The 21,013-nt window shown below is 47.6% G+C and overlaps 1 non-coding gene across 1 annotated transcript; it reads left to right on the forward strand.

Annotated features, from left to right (window-relative positions):
- The first annotated feature begins 18,579 nt into the window (after positions 1 to 18,579).
- Trnat-ugu lies at positions 18,580 to 18,651 on the forward strand. The gene has a single exon. It is a non-coding gene; the product is annotated as a tRNA-Thr (tRNA).
- Positions 18,652 to 21,013: the final 2,362 nt, after the last annotated feature.

Below are 21,013 nucleotides of genomic sequence, written 5' to 3' on the forward strand. Positions count from 1 at the left end.
CGAGAAGATTTGATAGATTATCTTTGCTACTTTACAGTATTTTTTTTCTTTATATTTTTACGGAATACATAGAGCTTGTTTTGCCCGATAACGTAAATCAGTGTCTACTATCTAGAGATGCCACTCATGTCTTTCACTTAAACTCTCCTTCTGTAAAAAATAAACATGATTCAATTGTATCATTTTTGGATTATTGCCGCGTATCCTTTGATATTTTAATGTTCACGGAAACCTGGTATCAGCAGGGCGCTGACATGCTTATCCTGCCGGGCTACAAGCATTTCTTTCTGAACTGCAAAGATGGTGGTGTCTCATTTCATGTTAAAAGTTCCCAGGCGTGTGAATTGCTCGAGGGTTTTTATTTAATAAAAGCGACTATGAAATAGTAAGCATAAGATGTGATAGTAACATTGTGACTGTTTTGTAGCAGCCCACCTTCGGCGGATTTCGGCAATTTCATTTCGTTTCTTGAGAACTTCTTGGAATACATATCAGTAAATAACTACCTCTATTATATAATGTATATATGTTAGATGATTCCCTTGAAACAAGAACGCTCAGTAATACGTTAAATATTATGGGATTTCATAACGTTATTTCATCCGCGACCAGAATTACATTATGTACTGCAAACGCCATTGACCTATTTATAACAAATGTTTCAACCAAAGTCATAGTGGCCGGTACCATAAGCTGCGACATCAGGATTCACGTTCCAATTTTTTAGTCGTTATTTAAGCATGAATTTTCAAAAGATAATACAAAGTCCACGGTCACTTTTCGACAAATATCAGATAAATGATTTTTGGTAGTTAGGAACGCAATCTTAAACTGTGATTGCATGCCTGTCTTCTCTGCGTTAGATGCAAATAATGCATACAATAAATATCTAAAGATCTTCAAAGAGCCAAATAACACACATTTTTCGTTTAGAACTATTACTGTAGAGAAGAAAATAAGAAAACCTTGGGTCACTCCAGTGCACATAAAATGATGCAAAAAAGAAAAAAAAAAGATCACTTATACAAGGCATTTTTAAGATCAAGAGACCAAAGCAAGTTATCACGTTTCAAAAAAACTTAGCAATGACTTAACGTCTGAGCTCAGAAAAGCAAAATCGTCGTACGATAAGCAAATATTCAAAGATGTCCCTAAGCAACGCCCAGAGGTTGTTTGGACAAATATTAATGAAATCTTGAATCGCAATCAGGTTCTTTTTTAGTATAGGTGAATTAATTATAGATGATCAAGCTATGTCTGGTACGACTTTGGCGGAATGTTTTAATAACTACTTTTCATGTACACGAGACTGCCTACAATGACGACGCCTTTCGTTTGCGAAACGTTTCGATGAAAGTTTTCTTCTAAATCCCAATGATAAGCAAGAGGTATTTAACATGTTTTGAGTGCTTAAGAACAGCAAGAGTATTGATAGAAATGAGGTACCGATAAAACCAGTTAAATTTGTAATGGACGTCATCGCGCCGTGCCTCGTACACATATAATAATTTATGATCCGGACATTTTCCTGCAATCATGAAGTTGGCGAAAGTCGCACTTTTATATAAAGGTGGTAATAAGCATATCATAAGCAATTATAGGCCTATTTCTCTTCTGTCTGTTTTTTTTTCCAAAATACTTGAAAAAATTAGTTCTACGCGCCTTGATAACTTTTTTGCAAAACACCGTGTGTTTTGCAAAAACACACAGTGTAAAGGGAAATCTACAGAAGCAGTATTGTTATTTCAAAAAGAGCTTATTTTACAAAACGTAAAGAGAAGGCTCATTACTTTAGCCATCTTTATTGATTTTAGCAAAGCGTTTTATGTCCCAAACCACAAACTTTGCAACTTGCCGCTTGCCACTTGCCGCTTGCCGCTTGACACAAACGCCACTTGCTTTACTCGAATCCTACTTAAGTAGTCATAAACAGTGTGTTGTTATCGATGGTCATTGTTATTCTTTCTGAAATATTGTCACGAAGGAACAAAAGAGGAAACAAAGAATATCTGAGGAAACTGAAACGTTTAATGGGGCGAACTTGTGCCCAAGAAATAAAAAGGAAACAGAAGATAACAGCAGAGCGTCGCGGGCGTCGATGTCGGCGAAACCGCAGGATCGAGCACTGGGGCAAGAGTGACTGCACATCGCCACGCGGAGCCCCTTATGTACACGTGTGGGCTTCTGGAATGATCGGCGTAGAAGGTTCGGCGTGTAGAACATTCTGACCTCGAACAAGCCCAACATGGTTCTCGAATTTACCAGAACAGTACTTTACAGAGTCAACAAAAATGCGCATCCGCGGCCAGGAATCGAAACCCTGGCTTTCAGCATGGAGAGCGCGCGCGATAACCGTTAGACCACGAGCGTGCTGCCTTCTTGGTCAGCTGCGCTCGCGGAATTATCCCCCCTTTAAAAAAAGTGAATCGTCCCGTTGCACCACAAAACGAAAACACAGATCCACAGCAAAAGGATAGCAGACTCGCGAGTCACACTTAACAGTTCACTCTTTGTCGAAAGTCCGGAGTTCTATCGTTCGTAATACGGCTTGAGCCGGACGACGTGCACCACCTCGGGTCGTGGCTGGCGTCTTGCAGATGGGAGCGTTCCGTCGGGTATAACTTCGTAGTTCAGATCGCCGAGGCGTCGGATGATTTTGTAGGGCCCGAAGTAGCGCTTTAGGAGTTTCTCGCTGAGACCACGGCGGCGGATCGGTGTCCACACCCACACCCTGTCTCCGGGCTGGAAGTCGACGTCCCGACGACGAAGGTTGTAGCGGCCAGTGTCGACACGTTGTTGGGCTTGAATGCGGTGTCTGGCGAGCTGGCGGACTTCTTCTGCCCGCTGGGCAACCACCTGGGCGTCGTCGTTTCCGTCGAGAGCCGGTTCGTGGGGTAACATCGCGTCCAGCATTGTCGTTACTTTGCGACCATGAACCAGTTGGAAAGGCGTTACCCCGGTGGTCTCTTGCACGGCCGTGTTGTAGGCAAATGTGACGTACGGCAACACCTCGTCCCATGTCCTGTGCTCCACGTCGACGTACATGAAAATCATGTCGGCGATGGTCTTGTTGAGTCTCTCCGTCAGCCCGTTGCTCTGCGGGTGGTACGCCGTTGTGCGCCGATGGCTGGTGTGGCTGAGACGAAGGATTTCTTGCGTCAGCTGGGCCATGAACGATGATCCCCGGTCTGAGATCAGAACTTCGGGAGCGCCGTGCCGGAGGACGATGGACTCGATAAAAGAACTTTGCGACTTCTACAGCAGTCCCTGCAGGAAGGGCTGTCGTTTCGGAGTATCGTGTGAGATAATCTGTGGCGACGATAATCCACCTGTTTCCTTGCGTCGATGGTGGGAAAGGACCAAGTAGGTCCATTCCAATCTCCTGGAACGGTGCGGTCGGGGGAGCAATCGGCTGCAGGAGACCTGCTGGCTTTATCGGCGGTTTCTTGCGTCGCTGGCACTCGTGGCACGACCGTGTGTAGAAGTGCACGGTCTTCGGCAGCTTGGGCCAGTAATACGTTTCACGAATTCGGGCCAGCGTACGGCTGTAACCAAGGTGTCCGGAAGTCGGGTCGTCGTGGCAGGCTTGAAAGATCTCCGCTCTGAGGTCGGTAGGGATTACCAGCAGCCATGGTGTGCTGTTGTCTCCGAAGTTCTCCTTGTAAACTACACCTTGTCAGAGTACGAAAGTCGGCAGGGCTCTCGAGAAGACACGGGGGACAGTACCCCCTCGTCCTTCGAGGTACTCGATTAGCGCGCGCAACTCAGAATCATCTCTTTGACGTCGTGCCATGTCGTCGGCGTTCACTGCATCTACGAAGCAATCGTCTTCATCGTCGTCCCTGCTGCCGGAAAGTGTTTCAACGGGGGCCCTGGACAGGCAGTCGGCGTCGCTATGCTTGCGGCCTGACTTGTAGACCACAGTCATGTTGAACTCTTGTAGTCGGAGACTCCATCGAGCGAGGCGTCCTGACGGGTCCTTGAGGTTCGCAAGCCAGCAGAGCGAGTGGTGGTCCGTGACTACACGGAACGGGCTCCCGTACAAGTACGGACGAAACTTCGTGATTGCCCAGACGACCGCGAGGCATTCTTTCTCAGTCGTGGAGTAATTTTTCTCCGCCTTGGCCAGTGCACGACTTGCGTAGGCGATAACTCGCTCGGTGCCTTCTTGCACTTGAACCAGTACCGCGCCAAGTCCAGCGTTACTTGCGTCTGTGTGAATTTCGGTTTCCACATCTTGATCGAAATGTCCTAGAACAGGAGGAGTCTGAAGTCGTCGCTTCAGCTCGTCGAATGCCTGCTGCTGCTCCTCGGCTCATTCGAACTTCTCGGCGTTCTTTGTGAGGTTTGTGAGCGGTGCGGAAATCCTTGCGAAATCTCGCACGAAGCGCCGATAGTAGGCACATAGTCCAAGGAACCTTCGCACGGCCTTCTTGTCTGCCGGCGCTGGAAATGCTGCGACGGCGCGAGTCTTCTCTGGGTCGGGGCGAACGCCATCGTTACTGACCACGTGACCTAGGAACTTCAGCTCGTCATAGGCGAACCGACACTTTGACGGCTTCAGGGTGAGTCCGGCGGTCCGTATGGCTTGGAGAACAGCTCGTAGTCGTCGCAGGTGCTCGTCGAAGTCGCTGGAAAACACTACGACGTCGTCGAGGTAGACGAGACAGCTCTGCCACTTCAGTCCTGCCAGTACGGTGTCCATGACACGCTGGAAAGTTGCTGGTGCCGTGCACAGTCCGAAGGGCATCACCTTGAACTCGTAAAGCCCATCAGGCGTGACGAAAGCTGTCTTCTCTCATTCCCGTTCGTCGACTTCGATCTGCCAGTAGCCGCTCTTCAGGTCCATCGATGAAAAGTATCGGGAGTGGCGCAGCCGGTCTAACGTGTCGTCGATGCGGGGGAGTGGATAGACGTCTTTCTTCGTCACCGCGTTCAGCTGCCGGTAGTCCACGCAGAACCTAAGCGTTCCGTCCTTCTTTTTAACCAGTACGACTGGAGAGGCCCAGGAACTGCTTGAAGTTTGGATTATGTCGTCGTTCAGCATCTCTTGAACTTGCTCCTGGATCCCCTCCCTTTCTTTAGCGGAGACTCTGTACGGTGACCGATGCACAGGCCGCGCGTCGTTCTCGGTAATGATGCGGTGCTTCGCAACGGTGGTTTGGCGTACCTTTGACGACGTGGCAAAGCAGTCGCGGTATTCGGTGAGGAGGTCACTGAGCTGTCGTCGTTTCGGGCCCTGAAGCTTAGGGTCAATATCAAGCTGCGCTGGCGACGTACTGTCTTGCTGAGGTGGTGAGGATTCGTCAGTAATGGCGGCGATAGCGGCGGAGTTTCGCAGTTCCTCGACCTCGCCCACGGCTGCACCTTTTGTGAGGTGTTGCGCTTCATTTCGGAAGTTCGTCACGACGACGCCAGTGCGGCCATCCTGAAGTTCAGCAACTCCTCTTGCGACGCCTATTCCTCTTCCAAGAAGCAACTGGAGGCTTCCTTTGAGCAGAACTTCGTCGCAGAAAGCTTCGGTGATCCCGACGGGTAAGAAAACACTCGACCGCGGCGGTAAGTTCACGTGGCTTGCGAGGACTCGGACCGCAGACGACGTCGCTATGGGTTCCTCCGGTGGTGAAACAGGTTTTCGTAGCGTCAACCGGTTTGCTCCGAGGTCGATGACGGCCCTATTGAAAATCGCTCTGTGGGGACTTCAGGAATTCTTTAAAGGGTGTGAAGGGGACTTCAGGAATTCTTGTGATGTTTGAAAGGTGAACCGATATTTCCTGGTGGGTTCGTTGGCCCCGTCAGAGGCTCTCCTGAAATGTCTGAAGTCCCCTTTACAATGCCTTGAAATGTCTGAAACCCTGTCAAGAACTTTTCTAATGGGGTCGGGAAAACCTTCAGGCTTCTTGAGATCTCTGTGGGGACACGGCCTAGGTGGAGAAAATACATGTCGCAGAATTAGAACATAGCTACGTATTGTTCACGAAGGGAAAACAAATTATTATATGGAGAATGTCGATCGTATGTCTGTACGGTCAGTTTTTTATTACTGCTCTTCTATTAAACACAACTGGGCTCCTCGACCCGTCTGTCAGTGGCCGGGTGTTCGGTCGCCAAGGGGGCTACGGGTTCGATCGCCCCATGTGGAGAATTGACAAGGCGCGGGCCGAGTGTTGTTGGCCGAGCGGCGTTTTGAGGAGAACAAGCTTTACTTGTTGCACTAATAATATTAAAAAGGGCAAGCCGAGAGCAGCGCGTTGCCCAAATTCAGGGACGCTGCGCTGGGGAGGTTCCAAGGGCGAAGCGGCAGCGGCTCGTGCCGGGAACCGGTTTCCCCGCGGGGGACTGTCCCCAAAAAGGAAAAAAAAGTAAATAAACAAAACTATTTTGCTTTTCACCAGAGTCGGAAGTCCTCTCTTTTTCGCCGTCGCCAAAAACACGAACAGGCAACTCAAATCTCCCCCCCCTTTTACAATGCCTACACACACACACTGCGCTTCTCTCCCCCCGGCAATGGGGAGAGGGTGCAATACCGCCAGTTCCGGACAGCACGCTTCTCCAATGGTCGGCGGGAGAGAGTGGTGTGAGGAAGCCGAAGAAGTCAGGAGTGTGGGCGGTTTGTTTCTCACCGCCATGGAGATCTGGAACGCACCGTTTCCTACATCCAGAAAGGTAAGCGCTGCTTTGAAGGCTCGCCCCTTGGTCTGTTTTAATACGTGCCGTTTATTCCTTGGTTCCGCAGGTGAACCCCAGTTCGGCGTTGGCCGCCTTCAGCACCGCTCGAGCACCATCGTGTTCAGCGCATTCAAGGAGATGGTGGCCGGTGTCGGCCTACTCGCAGCAAGCCTGGCAGCCGGGATCAGCGTTCAACCGCATGTAGTGCCTACGCACCGGGAACATGGCACTGTGGGTCCTGAGACGGCGGATGACGGCCGCTGTCCCGCCTTGTTCTTTGCGCCTCTTCGTCCGACCAGCCTCAGAGGAATCCAGCGAGCGAAAAATACGCCGAAGACGCCGCCCCGACGACATCGTGGACGAAACCGTGACTGCGCTCGGAATTTCTCAACGGTGACGGGATCTGCTTGCGAGTGCGTGGTTTTCGCTAAACGTGCTTACTGAGACTGTGTATCTGTACGTGAGGTGCACCTGCTCCGTTTTATTAGCTGAACTACCGTACATCAGGAATTTACTTAACGGCATTGTGAGTACTTTGAAATATATTTTTCGTTGTGATAAAGAAGTTAGTTGTTCCTATTTTATATGATCTCTTTCGTCGACAGCTGCTTGCGCCCGGGTTTGAACAAGCGTTGGTTTTTATTGTCTTTTTGAGCGTTAATACGCATGGAAAACTCAATGTCCGCAATAAATTTTCAATAACGTTTTGAACTGAATTTTTGTCTATGGTTCACAATCATTTGGGCGTCTAAAGGGTTGATGGGCTAAGGGGTTGGGGTTGAAGGGCTGTGGGGCTGGAGGGTTTTTTCTGAGGGGTATATCTGAAGGGTATTTTTGAAGGGTTTTGAAGGCCTGTGCGGTCCCATAATCCCTCAAGGCTGATGGGCCCTTTAGAATTATTTTCAATAAAGGGCGCCATACTCGCAGAGGAAGTCCATTCCGAGGATAACGTCCCTGGAACAGTCTTGCAGAACGACGAACTTTACAGGGCCCGTCTCACCGTGGATCTCGACGCGAGCAGTGCATCGCCCGACCGGTGTGATGAAGTGCCCACCGGCGGTTCGTATTTGAGGGCCTTCCCACGGCGTTGTCACTTTTCGCAGGCGGCGAGAGAGCCTCCCACTCAAGACTGAGTAGTCTGCTCCGGTGTCCACGAGTGCCGATGCGTCGTGGCCGTCGATAATATTGTTTAGGTGTCTGGACACCGATGCAGGGACGTCGTTGTGATGCGTAGCGTCGAGAGAGTGGGAGCGCTCCGGCGTTTTTGGAGGCTCTTTACTTCGGTCGTCTTCGGCAATGCCACCTCCAGGCGTTGCCGCACTTAGTTTTCCCGACGACGCAAGGGCGACAGGCTCTCTCGGCGGGGTCGTGGCGCTGGAGACGCTGAACGTCTGGGTGACGGAAAGCACGACTCACGGCAGAGCGGCGTTGAAGATGGCAAACGTCGGTGATACTCCTCGATGTCTCGGGGACGTTCGTCGTACCTTGGGCGCGGGTCGTTCGGGTGGAACCCGCGCAGCCCCAGTTGTCGGTAGTGGCATCGACGGTAAATGTGGCCGGCTTCACCGCAGTGATAACACAACGGGCGTCGATCGGCCGTCCTCCACACGTCGGTCTTTCGTGGCGCAGCTTGTTCTGGGCGGACGTACGCTCGATCTTCGTGGCGTCGGGAATACTGCGGCGCTGGAGGTACACGTCGAGGTGGCGCCATATACGGGTGAGCAGGGGGCGGTGGTCGTCGGGTAGCTGCGGCGTAGCTCCGCTTCGATGGTTCAGGAGCGGCGCCGGCGAGAACTTCTGGCTGTAGTGCCTTCTGCAGTTCTTCCCAGACAATCTCGGTGACTGAGGGCGTAGCCGGGCTTGTGGCAGCAGGTAGCAGCTTCCTGATTTCCTCCCGCACGACCTCCCGGATAATCTCGCAGAGGTCCGGGCTGTTGCCGCTGGAAGTCGAGAGGGCAGCGACGCCGGAAAGTCGCTGGTAATGGGAGGCCCGTGCTTGAAGGGCACGTTCAATGTTTGTTGCCTCCGTGATGAATCCTTCGACTGTGATAGGCGGGGCTTGCACAAGGCCGCCGAAGATGTTTTCCTTGACGCCTCGCATCAGTTTTCTCAGCTTCTTTGCTTCGGAGGCTTGAGGATCGGCGCGGTTGCTGAGTCGCAGGACATCCTCCACGAAGCTAACGACGCTCTCGTTAGGTCCTTGGATCCTCGTTCGAAGAAGCTCTTCCGCGTGTTCTCTTCGTTGTTGGTTCGAGAACGTTCTTCGCAACTCAGCCTTGAGTTGCTCCCAGGAGGTGATCGATGCTTCGTGGTTTTCGAACCAGTTCCCGGCGGTTGCTTCCAAGGCAAAGTGAGCATTTTGAAGGCACTGTTCTGGTGTCCATCCGTTATGACGGGCGACTCGTTCGTACTGTTGGACCCAGTCATCGATGTCTTCGTGGCTTTCGCCGTGGAAGGGAGCCTGTATCCGAGGAGCGACAGGCAGGTAGACGACGGCAGAAGCGGCGGGGGTCTGCGGCTGGTTGGCCATCGTCGTCTTGTTCGGCTTGGGCTTGTCCAGCAGCAAACCGTACTCTGGATCCTCTCCCTTGGTGTGGCTGCTGGTCCGAGTTGTAGGTTCCTCGTAGAGTGGTCTCCTCACCGGGCTTGGAATCGGACTTGCACTGCGAGCCCTTGGAGGGGAACGCTGCATGGGCATGCGGTACCCAGAACCTCCACCAAAATGTCACGAAGGAACAAAAGAGGAAACAAAGAATAACTGAGGAAACTGAAACTTTTAACGGGGCGAACTTGTGCTTAAGAAATAAAAAGGAAACAGAAGATAACAGCAGAGCGTCGCGGGCGTCGATGTCGGCGAAACCGCAGGATCGAGCGCTGGGGCGAGGCTGACTGCACATCACCACGCGGAGCCCCTCATGTACACGTGTGGGCTTCTGGAATGATCGGCGTAGAAGACTTGGCGTGTAGAACATTCTGACCTCGAACAAGCCCAACATGGTTTTCGAATTTACCAGAACATAACTTTACAGAGTCAACAAAAATGCGCCTCCGCGGCCAGGAATCAAAACCCTGGCTTTCAGCATGGAAAGCGCGCGCGATAACCGTTAGACCACGAGCGCGCTGCCTTCTTGGTCAGCTGCGCTCGCGGCAATATTCGCACTGGTATACCGCAAGAAAGTATGTTGGGACCCCTTTTATTTAATGTCTATAATAATGATATTGTAAACACCGATGGCGAAGCACAGTTCATTATTTACGCCGATGAACCAGCTTGTTTCTCTCTGGAGAAGAAGCTGATATAATAGTATGTAAAGTAAATTTTATTTTAAGTAAGTTTTTTATGTGTTCTGAAACAATTGAGCTCAAGGCAAACACAACAGAAACCAAAACCATTTTATTTAAGTCAACAAATAAGCCTGTTTTTATAAATATTACATCAATCTTGACACCTACTCAATCGAACTTGTAAACCAGCATAAAACCTTGGGCGTAATTTTTTCAGATTACATCACGTGGCATAATCATATGAATTATATACCTGTAAAACTTTCACGGGTGGTTGGTATTATGGCTCGCTGCCGTAATATTTTGCCACATAACATTAAGCTTAATATTTATGATGCATTATTCCAGTCCCGCTAAATATATTGCCATATTGTGTGGGTCACTACGACCAAAACAAACCTTAATAACATATATTGCTCCAAAAGAAAATTTCAAGCTATATTGGAGATGTTTTTTATTATGACCACACAGAACCATTATTTTCCAGATTTCACATACTGCATATAAAATCCATGCACGAGTACCGTTGGCTTTATACAGTTCGTTTTTCCTCCCCAGCTCTTGTAGAATTTTTGTATGGAACTTGACATCTTAGAAGGCATGAATATGTTGTTAGCACGCCTCACATAGTTTCATTGGTACTCCCTCGGTCTCACACAAGTTATAATTTTCAGCCCTTACATTATAATATACCGCTTCTGCTAAACAAGTGTAACAATAACAACATATATATAAATACAGTAAGAGAGCCCCTCGTTTGTAGTTTTCTAGCATTTTATTATTTTAATGTGTTATTCATTTGTTGTTTCTGGCAGTGTAAAGGAATCCCATACCTAGTCAAGCTGTTTTTAACAGCTTTTTTTACAACCAGTTTCTGGAAAATAAACTTCACTTCATTCGATTTGATTTGATTGATTCTTCTGAAATCGTAATTTTTCTGTTTTTTTTTTTGAAAACGATGAACTGTCTTTTATTACTTTATGGAGTTACGGTGATAGTTCCAGGGTTCTAGAGGGGAAAAAAATGAGGTAGCAATGGATAGGTGGCGCAAGCTAATGCTCGTAAAAAACGGTAAACTTACTATCTTTGTCTCTAGAATGGCAGGAAATGCCCGTGCTAAAGGCAAGAGGTGCTTCCCTTGTCATTCTCCAGCTCTTGAAGGTAGTATACTTTAGCTGTTTAGATTTAAAGCATCTGCTAGCCCAAGTTACCGCTCAATTGATATTCTTCAACGTATTCGTACGTCGATACGACCAGAATAGGAGTGTGTAAGACGAAAATATATAGACCGGAAATTCGCACATGTTATTAAGATAGCTCGAAGAGGGGTACACAAGATGAAGAAAAACACTTAACAAATGGTAACTTGTAACTAAGTATTTTATTTAAATTCCAGCGCCGCCCTCGGGTCTCTACGACACAAGCACATATCTCATCATTAAAAGTGTCACAACGCCAAAACGCAAAGACATAGCAGCAGGAAAGTTGTCTCCATATATAAACACTGTATCATACAGAAATCAAACTGCCTACATTTTCGAAGCGGTAATCTCTTCAAATTTTTAGAAACACTTAGACTCATGTTGGCGTCTGCTCTGTGCCTTTCTTCGTCTTGTGTCTCGTCGTTGTGCACTTCTATAATATCATGTTCAACAACCAAGCAGCTCAGAAATCCACTCTGGTACGAAAATGTGTAATGTACGTGGGGTATGCAGAGATGGGTAGACGGCTGAAGCGAGCACTTTGGTACTTTATTGTAAAGGGCCTCACCTTGTTGTTTTCAATGACGTGACTGATGTAGTGAACGCGCTGGGGTGGAAAGACAGTAAAGAAAAAGAAAACCCGAGGCTCGACCAAACTTAGTTTGATAAGCTCGAATAGAAAACACGTCGAAGTTCTTTACTTGGAGACATAACTCAAAGTATGAAAGTTATTCTTCTTTTCTCCCTGGACGATTCGTAGAGGAAGCTGGGCGTACTCGGGTGCGGAGTTACTTCCGTCATACGGATTTCAATGTTAGGGAGAAGTAATGTCAAAACGTCTGACGCTCATTCTTTGTATAAAGAAAGAGGCAGATTTTAAGAGAGAGGGGGAGTAAGAGAGAACGAAAGAAAGGGGGAACAAAATATAATATCAGTTATATAAACGAGAAAAAAAACTTGCGAAGGGCGCGAGCCGTCGCCCGTTTCAAAGTGCTCGGATGTATATTAATCCACATCTATCCACCCAAAGGACACCGCTACCGGAAATTAGGGCAATCTTTTCTGGTCTGGTTTTGCCCGAAACAAATCAGTCGGTCGTATGCAGGTCAGGTTCAAACAAAAGCATGACGAGGCTATAAGCCGGGGTGCTCCTCGCCCCAGCTGTAAATATTAACAATATTTTACAATATTAACAGAAACAACTTAGAGGGATTCGAGTAGTACTGAAAATAAAATAAATAATACGAATAATGTCGTTTTACATAAAGCTTTTTGATTTTGTTCTGAGAAAACTGGTCCTGGACACCGCTATATAGCTTCGGTTACACCTAGTATGATTTTACTAGTTTTATCTCGATTTGTCAGTTAATGTTATATTAAATGTCATTTCTCGCTCATTGAGACGACGACCGTACATTCAAGAGCATTCTTCCACAATTCCACCCAACATGGTTTTTCAGCCCTTCTGTCGGCACTTGATTGGGCTTCCTTGACTGATAAATCATGTCTGTCCCCCTTCATTTGGGCTTACTTCGTGCTGCGCCCATGACGTTCTTTCTAGGAGTTATCGTTTTTTGGGGTCTTGGTTTTTCGTTGCTCTGTTGCGTGTTCGGCGCGGTGTTTTTTGTTTATGCTTGCAGATATGGAGCCCGCGACATTGTTGGAAACCGCAGCGGAAACATTAACGGTTGATGAGGACGTCGTTGCCACTCTGCTGAACCTGATACGCATGGTGATCGCCAGAGTTTTGATGGCAGCAGCCCGAAATTCGGTCACGCATGATCGTTCCAGCGTCCACCTGCTGACGCCAATCGTCGGGCTGACTTCCTGGGTGCAGATCCGCTATTGAAGATTTGTGTATGAACCCCATCGTGAGACCCCAGAAAAGCCAGCCCGTATCGGTGCCAGCGTTTTTTGAGCAAAACTACAAAACGTCTGCCACAACAAGCTACGGGAAAAAGGACGGCGATCGCACCCACTCTCCTCATACCGCAAGAATTCCCTTGACTTCTCATCACGTCAAGTCACCTTATACCAGCATCTTGAAACAATCCATATATCCACTACTGAGGTGGGGAGCGCCCGGCGACGCCACATCTCTGCCAGTCGCCAGGTGCACACCCGAGACGCGCGATCGTTTGATGCTTGTACCGACGACCGTCTCTGGACTCAGCATTGGGTCATGCCCAGCATTAGGTTACTTCTCCGTCGACGTGTTAATAAATACAATTATTCGTTTATTGAAACAGAGACTTTGTAGTACTTTCAGGTGGCGCACGCTGCAAGAAAAACGTACGACAGAATGTCAGAGTCCTTCCCACCACAGTGGTTTTTGAAAATTTGAAGATAAATTGTTTTAGCACATAAAACGACCTTTAAAACACAACCTTTTTAGTGAAGCGCCTGATTATACGCGGGTGCGATGGTGGAGAAATTCAAATTTTACTGCACTCTATGAATATAAAACGACAGTTTTTGATAAATAAATGTACATACTAAGGAATGCGATCGTGTCGATGGGAAAGGAATTCGCGCAGTAGAAATAAAATCTCCCAATAACGCGTACAAAAAAATAACCCCTTTCCCTCCCTCCCCCCCCCCGGCACTCTCTCCTCCGATCGGTTGTCAAAATTTTACAACCCCCCCTCCCCCCCCCAGACAAATATTCTGGGTGCGCTAATGTCGACGAGCTCCTACGGACTACCTACTCCATATTCCACTACCCGATCGCCCATGGCAAGAGATCGGAACGGACCTTTTACAGCTGAGAGGGAAGAAATATGTAGTCATCGTCGACTACTACTCGAAGTTCTTTGAGCTTGAGGAACTTCCACGAACGACAACGGAAGACTTGAAAAAAGTCTTCAGTCAAGTTTTCGCAAAACATGGATGTCCGGAAGTTATACGCTCAGACAACGGCCCCCAGTTTGGATCGAGCGAGTTTCGGCGATTCGCGAACCATTGGGGAGCCCAACTGATGACTTCTAGCCCGTATTACACCCAGAGCAACGGGGAGGCCGAAAGAGGGGTACAAACTGCAAAGAACCTGCTGACGAAATCATCAGATGCGGCGCAAGCTCTTCTGGCATACCGGACAACCCCAGGGCCTGAAGGTTTTCCCCCTGCAGAGCTTCTGATGGGACGGAAGCTCCGTTCAACACTTCCGAAAGCGCTAAACACACTGAGACCTTATGGGCGCCACTCAAAGAGGTATGGACAACGGTACATTACTTATAAGACAAGAGAGGCGTTTGACTATAACAGACGTCATCGGACGAGAGACTGCAAGTTGCTACCCCCACTCTCACCGGTCTGAATCCACGCGGGTGCGGCTCCGCAGGGAATGATACAAGGCTAAGCAGGACAGTCTAAGTCTTACCTCGTGGAAACGGACCAAGGGACAGTACGACGCACACGGCGCCATCTTCAGCCCGCGAGCTCCGAGATGGAAGCGGCCGGTCAACAGGACAACGACCTTTCAGGAACCGTAACTCGGAGTGGCCGAGTTTCGCGTCCCCCAACTCCTTATGGACATTAATGCTTAAAAGGGGGAGGTGCCATATAATTGGGAGCGCATCTTGCGTTACAACAAGCGTTGGGTGGCTGTGTTGACTGGCAGATGAGCGTGACTCGGGTAGCGCGGGACTGATGCGCGTGTAAAGTTGCGATGCGGGCGTGTGGGGCTAGAGGTTTGGCGGTTGTTCGATAAAGGCTACCGGCGTAGCTGGTGTTCTCTTGCGGCTCCTGTCTCTGGTCCTCTTAATTCAACTCGGTACACGACAGCCGTCGGCGCAACCGCACGTTGAATTACGGGACGTTTCCCATATTGACGTCTTACATGACGCCACTCAAACCGGGAAAACTTTTTCGCTAAATTTAGTGGAAAAATTTCCTGCCAAATTTAGCTGGAAACTTTTACACTCGTGACGTCACACGTAACGTCACGTTTGACGCTACGTGGAATTTAGCAGAGACATGTTTCCGCTAAAATTAGCGGGAAAAGTTTTCCACTAAATTTAGCGGGGAAATTTGCGTCATGTGATCTCAACACCATTTCAGTTTTCCCACTAAATTCAGGGAGGAAATTTCCGCTAAATTTTGTGGGAAATTTTGCAAATATTTCTGCTGAATAACGTTGCAGCAGGAGAGGAGTTGGGAGAGTACGGAGGGGGAGGAGGGGCATACACCCCCCTCCATGACCTCCCCTCTCCTTGTCGAAGTGCTGCACTCTAATTTGGCCTCGCAGAGAACTGTAAACATCTTTTATTTTTTGTTTCTAAAAACGGAACAGTGCTTTTTAAAAACCCTCTTAAATTCTATTGGCCATAGAACACACACAAAAAAAAAAACGTGGCAATACATTCGCCACCAGCGTTCGCAATCGCGCCTACGCAGGCTGCCACAACCCAGTCACGAGAAAACCCAGAGCCGCCCAGCACCAGTGGTGTAGCGAGTAATTTGTTTCGGGGGAGGGGGGGGGGGGGGGACTGAGGTGGCCTTGATGTTCATGACTTGGGGTGCGGAGAGGGGGAGGGGGTTCAAGATGCATGTATATAATATACTATGCAGGGGTGGCCAGGCTGACCCGGCCTAAGAGCCGCAAACAAGACCACAAAACTTCCAAAAGCCACGGGGAGGGGGCAAGATTTCGTCTAGAGCAATAAACGAAACTCGGACTACTTCCACTCTATCCGAGTCCAAATCAGTCCAACTGTACGTAAAGTTGCACTAGCACAAGACTACCAGACCGCAACAGTTCTTTGAATTTAGTGTTCCATTTCTCTTTTTGGGGAAGCGCTCGTGTGACCGGGAGGGAGGCGGGGGGAGTGTGTGTATGTATGTGTGTATGGGGGTGGGGGGGGGGGAGGGTAGGGGAGGGAGCCGCGAGCCGCGCTTTAACCCGCGAAGAGCCGCATGCGGCTCGCGAGCCGCAGCTTGGCCACCCCCGTAATACAGGATCGACTGGAAAGGGGGGGGGGGGGGGGGCGGGGCTGAAGCCCCATCAGCATCCCCCGCCCCCCCCCCCCTGGATATGCCCCTGCCCAGCACAGTCGGGCAACACCGACGTACACTCCCAAAACCAGGGACGCGCACTGTAAATCGCTTCGTTCGAGAAGATCGCTGGAGAGGTCTATAGTAGGTGAAAGGCGAAGAGTTCAGGTGAAGTTTTTTTCACATTTTTCCACTTTAGTAGAGTGAAGGTTGGAGAGGAGGCGGCCTCCTCTCCAGCGTTCGCTCTGCTGAAGTTGAGAAATGTAAGAATCTCCTCTGAACTTTTAGCTTGACGCCATTCTTCCTTTTCGTTTATAAAACTTGATATATTTTCAGGCTGATACGCTTAGCAAGTAATATTAAGACAAAACCGGGCGTCGGGTTGCCAATGTATCTTGGGACCATCAAAAGTTAACGAAACTGATTGAATGTTATGACCCCGGATCAAAGTTATTAATGATGAGAAAGTTTAGCCGATCCGAATGCAGCTTGCGTGCTTATAGAACAAGGGGACCTCACAGTAACACAATATGACGTTTCATCTTATCGATAAGCGGTCGCGGTTTTTAATGAGTCAACAATTCAAGATTGATAAGGAAACATACCATTTACCGGGTGTGAGAGCCCTAGCCATGTTTGCAACACCGTCGACCTCTCAAAAGCCTGCCGAAGCGTCGCATCATATACGGCTCTGAATTGACCAGATCGTTCAGATGCTGGGTGTGAACAAGTAACGCACATGCAACCACAACTATGATGTAGTTTGCGTCTACTTGTAAACACGCTTTTACCAGATGACGTCGTATATCGGAGCGTCCAGCGGCTAGTTTTCCAAAACTATCGATAGTGCAATGGATACTATCGTTGGATAAACCTGCATGTCAATATGGATAGTAAAAACTATTGAAAGCATTACCGAAGACAGTCTATTGTAAAAAAATCAATAGTGCATCGAGTCTGTCCTGCAACGAAAACTGGTCTTTGCAGCTGGCTGAAACAAGACATTAACATAAAATCTAATACATCTTCCTTTCTAAAAAAAAAATAAAAAAATAAAAACGAGCTTGAAACATTACAATTTTACAAAACGCTTGTTTGAAGTGTTCATCATAAGTAAGCTTCACTTTTTTCTTCCTTGGTCTTGACCGAGACACGTGCATCCAAGTGCAATACTACGCGATTTCTAAGTGGCTCGGGATTGGATCAAACGGTCAGTAGCTTTTCCCTTTAGTGTATGGTAGGATGAGATGAAGTATAGTCATATCTGTCACCATGCACCATTGTCTTGTAATATCAGATCTGAAAGAAATAGTACCATTGAGAGTGAACTATTGTATACTATCACCAATTTGCGCTTCCTGAACGCCCAATACGAATTTGGTTATTAAACGTTTATGGCAGCGCTCGACTGCAGTGATGTCTGGCGTTCCTTATCAAACTAAATGTGCCTTTAAAAGAGTAGATTGAAAAAAAAAAATTAATTTTACTTTGGTTCATTAGCTAAAAATAATTGATTTCGACTTAGCTCTAGTAGCCATCGCAGCCACCCAGTTAGCCCCAGAGCTGAAACATCCTTAACGCCAACTCCCTCCAAAAAAAAACAAAAAAAACAACAACAACAATTGGAACGACATACAAAACTCACTGTGTATACCTCTAAATTTCACAGCATAGTATTGATTACTACTTTTCAGGGTTGAAGACTTTGAAAGGAAATTTCTGAAACAAGTTATTTATACGGGTTAGTTGGTACATATCTACGGTGGAAAAGCGCCGAAAAATACACGGACAGACAGAAAGAGAACAAGACGGTGCGCATTCTCAGCTAAAGTTCATTTGAAAAGTACACACATATATAACCGACAGGCATACTAATCGTCACTCATCCTTGCCCAGCTCCCGTTTCAAAAACTCATATTCATACGTGGAAGGAGCTGAAGAAGTTCCCCCTCCCCTCCCCCCCCCCCCCCCACCCCACCCCTACTTTTAATCTCAAAAGCCTTGCGTTATTCCCTCGACACTTTCCTTTTATATTTGGCTAGGATCTTAGTGTTGTGGATTGACGGCGTGCAAGAGTACCTGCTGCAGTGAACCGCAAGATGCCTAGACGCTGTCGTCCTTGTTGACGCAGTGTTGGGCAATCCGGCAGATTGCCCATCGTTATGGCAAGCTAATACATGTTCCATTAGTCATTCTTGCAGCGTATATTTATATCTTAAAAGACAAATGTGGCCAATTCTATCAGGGAGAAAGGGCAGTTGAAGCAAGCAGGTTCCACGACAAATCGTTCACAAAAATAAAAACCACAAGACCGTAATCTTTGTTGTGAATGCTGTCCAGGGGGATACAACATAAAAAGAAGCTGCCCACCTGTGAACAAAAACGCTTTAAAAGAGATGTCTTTATTCCTGTTGAACGCGATCACTGAAGAGCCGCTATAGCTCAGTGGCAGAGCACTGGTCTTGTAAACCAGGGGTCGTGAGTTCGATCCTCACTGGCGGCTTCTACTTTTGGGGACGAGATAAGATGACAAGTTTTAAATTAATCACGTTCCACTTTGAACGCAGAATTTTCCTGTATCACAATTTTCCTTTTTGGAGATTAAGGGTGGGAATAGAAAAGCTGTTTATCTTTTTAATGTCAGTCAAAAAAGTGATATAGATCTGCTTTGGAAGAAAATAAAACTTTTCGTTGTTTGCATTTTTTGGGTTTGCTCATTCCACGGGAAAAAGACGCGTTCACGCATTAACGTGCGCTCTTTGGCAATATGTTTGTCAGTTCGTGAAGCCTGGAAAAAGCGCGGCCGGGACACTCAATTATTGACAGGTGGGAGAGGGGGGGGGGGTGAGGTGCTCTGCGCTAATTGGTTAACGGGGAAGTCATGTGACAACCTTTGCAGGGGAGGAGGAGCTCGACCCTTGGTGCGCATTGAGAGAGAGGAGCTCGACAGTATGGAAGGCTCTGGAAGATCGCTAGGCTTATCAGCCCTATTAGCGATAGTTTCGCTTCATTCTAGGAATAACAATCCAGTGTACACATGGCACGCGCTAAACTATCTGATGAAGAGCGCAGTGTACGTAGGCGTCTGGCGTTTGGAAGCACAGCGTATCGCTAAACATTTGTGATGCTGGAATGTTTCACGTCTGCCACACAAAAGTCTGGGAATTTGCGATACATTTTTTGTTTCGTATTTACTTCTTGAAGGCTGCACTGGGATTTAAATCCTGCGCTCGAAAATACATATAAGCGGTTGCATAAAAGCTACTCAGAGACATGGAAAGGGCTGATGAATGGGGCGCCCACAATATTTTAGAGCTGCGCTCTAAAATATTGAATTGATATTTTAGAGCGCAGCTTTTAGGCACCTCTTTCCGCGTTGAGCGGCGTCGTCGTTGGCATAACCGCCTCGCTAAATTTAGCGGGAAATTAGATATGTGTCGAAGTCACGGGACGTCAATGTTTCCGCTAAATCTAGCCGGGAAAATAACGTCATATGACTTCGCGTCGCGTCACCCTTGAACAAATTCAGTTTCTCCCATAAATTTAGAAGTAAATATAGCGGGGAAATTTAACGGGAGGAGGAGAGGAGGAGGATGAGAGAGGGAGCGTACGGAGGAGGGGGAGGAGGGGGGAGGAATGGCACACTCTCCCCTCCATACCCTCCCCCCCTCCTTCTCAAAAGCTGCGGTCTAGTTCCGCATGACAGAGATTTGTAAACATCCTTTTTTCGCACCTGTCAAATCGATTGCGGACTAATTTTTTGTAAAAATACCAAAGAAACCAAGCTTCTGCTCCTGCCGATAATGCGATCCTTATTATGCATCGTTTTCACAAACTGCGAGGAACTCAACATCCATGATGTTTTCCTTTCCGCTGACAGGTAAATCTTGTCCATTGATTTCACATCGCGGCGATTTTTAATCCAGACTTTTCATCCCACAAATGCTTGCCCACTTTTGATGGTACTTTGCCTTTGCAGATTTCCTCTGATGCGCTTAAACATATTTTGCATCAAGATATTAAATACGTTAAGAGAAACTTTCGTAACAATAGAAAGTAGCAGAAATAATATCTGCGAATAATTTTTAGGATTCTTAAAACTAAGATGATTGATGAAAAAAAAAAAAAAAAAAAAAAGCTCGTTTCGGGTACCGGTTGCTAGCCACGGTGGACGTCAAAGATTTAAAAACAATTGTAATCAGCATAAGTATGATTTAATATTGACTAAAAAGATTTTTTTTGGTGAAAATAGATATATGCTTCTGATTAGAAACTTGCTGAGCGTCATTCAAAGCCTGTAAATTATTCAATTTCATGGCAGCTTGAAGCACTCAAAAAGCACGGATGTGTGCAAAACTTGCCACATGTGCAGCAGGCGCAAGGCCAGCGAAGCGCGAAGATGATGATATTCTTATCGTTCACAGTTTTACGTCGCGCTCCATGTGCCTATTGAGCGAGTGGTAACTTTAACGCTTTCCTGCGCTTTCCACGTGAATGAGGCCGTCTTGAAGTTGATTGATTTCGGAGGTTGTGATGACCCTATGCAAGTTTCTAATTTAAACCGTATGTTTATTTTCAACAATTAAACATTTTATTGGTTACTTTTCATTAATCTTTTCGCTGATCGCTACGTTTCGTGCAATTGCAGATGTCCGCCGTGGCTCTCAATTTCAATTTGGATCCACCCCTCCCCCCCCCCCCCCCCCCATTATGCCGTGTGGCACATTTTAGAAATAAAAAAGTACATGTTAATCTTGGAGCGAGGGAACAAGCATGCGGCAGAGACACTTTAGGCTGCTTATGTGTAGGAATACGAAAGCGTTCCTACAAGAATTGCATTCTTTAAAACAGCGCGCCACATCTTG

This window comes from Ixodes scapularis, unplaced genomic scaffold (genome assembly GCF_016920785.2).
Source record: "Ixodes scapularis isolate PalLabHiFi unplaced genomic scaffold, ASM1692078v2 ptg002371l_1__unscaffolded, whole genome shotgun sequence".
Lineage (NCBI taxonomy): Eukaryota > Metazoa > Arthropoda > Arachnida > Ixodida > Ixodidae > Ixodes > Ixodes scapularis.